Source organism: Sarcophilus harrisii, chromosome 3, assembly GCF_902635505.1.
Source record: "Sarcophilus harrisii chromosome 3, mSarHar1.11, whole genome shotgun sequence".
Taxonomy (NCBI): Eukaryota; Metazoa; Chordata; class Mammalia; order Dasyuromorphia; family Dasyuridae; genus Sarcophilus; species Sarcophilus harrisii.
The window spans coordinates 62074139-62080523 of NC_045428.1; the positions used below are offsets into that span (position 1 = coordinate 62074139).

Genomic DNA, 6385 nt, shown 5'->3' on the forward strand with positions numbered 1-6385 from the left:
TCTATACCACTTAGGTGCTCTAAACGCTAATAGATCCTACCAAATGAGAAGTGCTTCCTGTATGGGTTTGTTGATGAATTTAGTGTATTACATCTGAAGTCCAAATCCAATCTTCCCCTAGAAAAAAAAAGCCCCTTGCCAGAAAATGGTCCTCATTGATCTTGCCAGAAAATTGACTTCTAGGTGATCAATTCTTTTGGTCATTGTAATCTAATAATAAGACCATGGTTGTCCAGCAACAAAATTACTAAAATTGGAATGATAGATTGAATATTCACATGACTCCTGAATAAGGAAAACATGCAAATTTGTGAAGTGTTTCATATTTATTTAGAGAATCAGTGTGGTACTATGAATGAGACCCTAGAATTCAAATTAATTAGACCTAGGGTCAGTTCTTATTTCAAATACTTACTGTTGACTCTGAACCACATCTCCTTTCTTCACATAAGTTTTTTCATCTACAAAATGAACTGAATGAATTTTATGGTCTCAAAGATTCTTTTCTACTCTTGATCTATGATTTATTATCTGTCTATGATATTTTAATATGTGGAAGAGTGCCAGTGTGAAGGGAGCAGCCACACTGACAAAACTATAGTGGTGTTCCAGACATTGATCTTTTCATGAGGCTAGATCACTCAGTTGACCAGGATCACTTGTTGAGACATCTCAATTACTGTCCTAGTGAATTGTCCCCCCCCTTTCATCTCAAAGAATAGGCATTTGTCTTGCTGCACCATTTTTAAGCATGGGAAAGTACAAATCTTGCCACCTTTCCATTCCTCATTTCCCCATCTCTTCTAAGCCTGAGAAAATATAAATATCACCACCTCCCATTCCTCACTTCACACCTCACCCCACACTCCACCCCTTCCAAACCTGAGAAAACTTCAATCTAGAAAAATACAAGCCTAACATTTTTGGAGTAAGGTGCCAGTCACATCTTTGTAGTATGTAGAAGACACCAACTTTCCTTGACAAGGTCTTTAAAATAACACCTAGTTCTCCTAACCCCTGCTACCATGCATATTACTATATGCAATTCATGCACTGTTCCATAAGCTCTAATTTAGCCCAAGAAGCTCTGTCAGTATTTACCCTGGACTAATTAAGAGAGCCTTCTCTGCCCTTTCCTCTGCCCCTTACCAACATTGGAAGGTTGGGGGTGGGGGAAACAACTCAGAAGTTATGCTACTGATCAGCAGCAGTTGGTTTGGAAAGTTGGCTTGGAACAAGAATCTTTGTATTCAAATGCAAACATGAATATTGGAAAAAAGGCTAATTTGGGCCAAATGTTCAGCTTAGATTGATTGTCGGTCTCTTTTGTGTTCATAAACTCCCATAAACCATTTGTTCTCATGTGACATTTAACTTAGAAGTAATTCACAATACACAGATAGTATTTCCCATGTACAATGTTTTCCAGCTTATAATTCATTTTAGTCCATCAAAGGAGGACATAAAACAGCTCCAGAATCTAGGTTTTTTGCAATTAGGCAGAGAGGGAATGGGAAGAGTTTTTATAACTGAGAAAATCCAGATTTCTTATTCGTCATGGTCTAAAAATGACAATTGCCTGTCCATGCTGCTTTCTCCAAACTGCACTTGGCAAAATGTTGCTGCAGATTGCATTTTTTTTTGTCTGACAATTAGGCTGAAATTGTAAATGGGGAGTTTGGTTTGAGTATATGCTGGGCTTTCCTTTTGCCATCGGAGCTGAAAGAATCCCATCATCTAAGACACAGAACAGAATGGGCCACATCAAGGAAGAACTTCCAGATCTGGTTCTCTCATTAGCCCACTCATCACGTTTAGACACGCAGAGTAAGAGTCAGAGACCAAGCCAAATCCACACCCCATGTCACACAGCAGCCAGCCTCTGACTAGCCCATCACCAAGAAGGCATAGGAAAACTCACCAACTCCTCTCCAACCCCCATATTTTAAACCACTATTGAAAGGAAGGATTGACTGGAAAATAGAATAGGAAAAATGTGATCCTTCAATGTGACCTTCCTAGGGATGATGTCACTTTAGTAGGACCCTGGCTTTCTGAGTCAAGTAGACATCTAGTATTAGGAACATCTGGTAGAAACTTTAGACCTATAGGAAGAGCTGCCCAGAAACATCTGGAACCCAAAAAGAATAGGGACAAAATTCCAGCCAAGAATGTTTTGTTGCTACTTTTTTAATGGATCATTAGGGAATAAGCATGGAAGATATTTGGAACCCAAGGAACCCTTATCAAAATTTTCAAAAATTCATCTTCAAAACTATGTAGAGAAAACCACAATATAACAAACAGAACATTGGACTTAAATGGAGCTTATATCCCAATTCTGCCTACTAGCTGTGTAACTTTAAGCAAATTATTTAACCTCTCTGAGTCAGTTTTTTCATCTAGAGATGAGGGCAATAATCAGAGAGCAAGGAAGAACATGTGAACACATCTCTACAAGTTATTTCTCTGGCAATATGGGTATTGCTCAGGTCCCACCAATGACATACATAAACTATGTGGGTAAGTTGCTTTCATTTTTGTCACCATATAATAGTGCCTGATAAATGGTTGGCCCATTAATAAATACATGTTTAATTAAATTCAGTGCTCAATACTCCTCCAAGACTAGAAGTTACCCATCTACTTTGAAAGAAGAATTCTATACTAGAAAATCCCTATACCAATGAAATTGTGAATAACTTGGTCTAAAATAGGACAGAAACAAAATTACTATTTTGCCTCTCTATAATCTGATCTTTGTAGAAATGGGAAAATACCTAAAGGTGGATGTTTATAAGTAAGAGGAGGCCGTTTGTTTTTTTTACTGTTGATAACATTCTTATGGGAAGACTCAGGTGAAAAGAGAGGCTCTATGTGAAACTGATGACTGAACATCTCTTAAAATAAACATTTACTAAAGCCAAGTTAGACAGGCAATTGCCTGGAATGATGGCTTCCATGTGTAGAATTAAAAACTCTTAATGTACTTATAGTTTCATTTAGAGCTGAAGTCTTTATTAATATCCCCACTGAGTCCATTTTCTGCTCTAAATTCTCTTCAACTGCTATTTTTCCAGTGTCTTTATTATATTCATCAAATGGCATAAAGACATCTTATGGAATTATACAGGAACTTCTTGAAGTTGCTTTTTAAAATGGCTATTTTTGTTTTGTAGAGTTAATTAAACTTGTCCTTATAATATCTAGATTATAAAGAGGATAATGAAAATAAGTTGTCAAATTAAATTCTATTTGGACCACAGTATTTGGAATTATCTTCTTAAGAACCATCAAATCTATCCTGCTAAAATGGTCATGCCATCTTTGCCTCCTCAATTTGATAGCTAAATTTTATTTACAGTTGCTTAATATAAATATTCAGCTCTTAGAAAATCATATACATTGGAGTGCCATAATTTTCTCTAATGGTGCTGGCCTACCAAATCACCCAAGTAAATGATTTGGGTCCCTAGGCATTGATATGAAAGTAATCCATAATTTTAATGCTAATCCATTTTCTCATGCATCATGATTAGGATTAATTTGCAAACCTCCTCTTTATATAGTATGACATCTCTTCAGATGTCCTCCTTTAATATCTCATTATAGCTTGGGGGGTGATTATGGGTTTCGGAAGTTTATGTTAGGAGTGTAAAATCTCTGAAACCTCCAGCAATAAACTTCATGCTTGTCCAAAGACTCAAATCATGCTATAGATCAGGTGTGGTGTAGGGGATAGAGACAGTCTGAAAATCAGGAAGATGTTGGGTCAACTCTCAGTTCCAGTACAAATAGTGTAACACTAGATAGGGCATCTCTAAGAAAGCCTCTAAATCTAGAAGTTGTAACAAAAGGATCAACATTCTGTGGCAGAGTAAATTTGAGATTCCCATACAAATGGAATCACAAGTCCATCACCATTCCCATTCCCCTCTTTAAGTATAATTTCTTTCCCTGTGATGTTCTATGATTATGAAACCTAAAGACCAGAGTGGCAAAAAATCAAAATTGTGAGTGACCCAAAAGACATTGGAGAAACATAGAGTGGGAACAAGTAGGCAGAAGCAGATTCCATTGATGCCATAAATACAAAAAGGAACCTAAATTCTGTCACTGGGCAAACATAACAGAAAGGGATTTGGTTTCAACATTCATATGAAGTCAGATGATAAATGAACATCCTGAGCATTGCAGTATTACCCACAAAATGTTAACAACAACAAAAAAAAAACTATAAGAAGACATCTGCTTTACTTTGTGGTAGACTTATCCAAGAACACTGGACAAGAATTAGACGAGATGACTCAGCAAATTGAATCTTACAGATTGATATTGCAGAAACATATCTCAGTAATATGAGCTAATTTTTTTTAAAAAATTGAATCTCCAACCCCTTGGAAGTACTCCTAGAAAAGTAAGGGTAAGATGTAGCCAATCTCTTCCTGAGGACCCTACTTTTCAGTGTGAGTATGAGTTAGGATAAGGACTCATAGAATATTATATAGGCTATAGAAGAAATTTTCAGTAATGAGACCAAAAATTTAAAAAAAAAAACAGTACATTGGCTTCTTTTCCCAAGAGCAATGAGAGGTCTGTGAATATAAATTTAGCTCTAATTTAGACCGGAGGTTTTGTTGTTTATTCTTCATTCTCAAAAAGGACCATGACATAAGGGAGATGATGCCATGACATGTAAGTGAATTGGATTTCAGTGAGGGAGGACTTTGTAAGGCCACATACTTCATTTTCATCTTCCGAAACATCTGGGTCCAGTGGCAAGAAATAGATCAAGAAGACTGGAGATGTCCCTGGATGCAGTGGGAGGGACTTTGGCCTTTTTAAGCTGGGGTCTTCAATGTGTCTCAATTTCATTGAAGCTGCATAAATTTAGTGATTAAAACTAGGTAGCAACTGAGACAAAGAAAATCTAAATAAGTAAATGAATAAATTTCTACTTCTACTTTGGGGAGTAGAAGATCCTCCCGATTTCTGGTCAAAGCAGAAATGACTTCTATTTACATTTACTCTGAGTGACCAAATGGGGCTTGGCCTAGGACTTATTGGTGGCCCAATAAAATTAGATTGGTTTTGGTATAAGACCTGGTCCTTAAGAAAGAAATCTAACCAGCAAATGCCAAGATATTTTGGAAGGGTTCAGAGGTGCCAAAGAGGGGGGGGGGAAATGCTTTTAAGAGTATCTGTAAGTAAGGGTGTAATACCCTATGTGGACAAAGGGAGGAAAGGAGGAAAGGAAGGAAGGAGGGAGGGAGGGAGGAAGGAAGGAAGGAAGGAAGGAAGAGAGGAAGGTAAAGAGGGAAGGAAGGGAGTGAGAGGGGGAAGGGAGGGAGGAAGGAAGGAAGCAAGGAAGAAAGGGAGGAAGAAAGCAAGGAAGGAAGGAAGGAAGGAAGGAAGGAAGGAAGGAAAGAAGGAAGGAAGGAAGGAAGGAAGGAAGGAAGGAAGGAAAAGAAGGAGGAAGGGAGGGAGGGAAAAAGAGAGGGAGGGAAGGAGGAAGGGAGGGATGGAGGGAGGGAGGGAAAGAAAGAAGAGAGGAAGGAATCTTCCAACTAATCAACCTCAGGCCAGTTTTACTCACAGAAGTTTTACCTTCATTATCTAAGAGAGTCATGACATCAGGGAGGTGATTCTAAGACATGTAAGTGAATTAGATTTCAGCGAAGGAAGGTTGTGCAAGGTCATCTACCTCACTTTCTTCTCCAGAGTCATCTGGGTTCAGTGGACAGATACACAAGTAAAAAGGACTACAGCTTTAATCCAGCCAAAGAGACATCAAGGATGCATGGGAAATCAAAACATAAATCCAATGGATTATGTATTTATACACCTATATCTCTATTATCTCTATTCACCCCTCTATGGGACAAAGGGATACCTAGACTTCTTGATCAATGAATAAGAATTTGGAACTAATAGCTTTTTTGGATGTTTAGAGCCTTGTGACAAAAAAGAAACTTCCAGCTAAGACTCATCATATCAATGTCATAATATAAGGTGCCTGAAGTAAAATGCCTTCCCTAGGAAGAGAATGGTAGTAATTATATATATATATACATATATATATATATATATGTGTATATATATATTCATTTTATTGTATCCACAAGCATTATTTTTTTTAAATTTTATCAAGGTAAAAATAGTCTTTGGGATCCAACTCTAAGGATAGCACCCAAACATGAGCCATGGTGTTAGTGACTTATTGGAACTTGAGCAGAAAATAAGGAAATGGATCTCCTATTACTTGGGCCCTTGTGTGTTTCCATTGACTTAGCTCAGCTCAGTCAATAAATGAGGATCACAAGAATTACTCAGGATCAAAAAGACATGGAGATTGTTCTATTATATATTATATACCCTGACAATA

The 6385-nt window shown here is 37.4% G+C and overlaps 1 non-coding gene across 1 annotated transcript; it reads left to right on the forward strand.

Annotated features, from left to right (window-relative positions):
- Window positions 1-225: 225 nt before the first annotated feature.
- On the forward strand, window positions 226-330 carry LOC111720051. The gene has a single exon (XR_002769918.1). It is a non-coding gene; the product is annotated as a U6 spliceosomal RNA (small nuclear RNA).
- The last annotated feature ends 6055 nt before the right edge of the window (window positions 331-6385 follow it).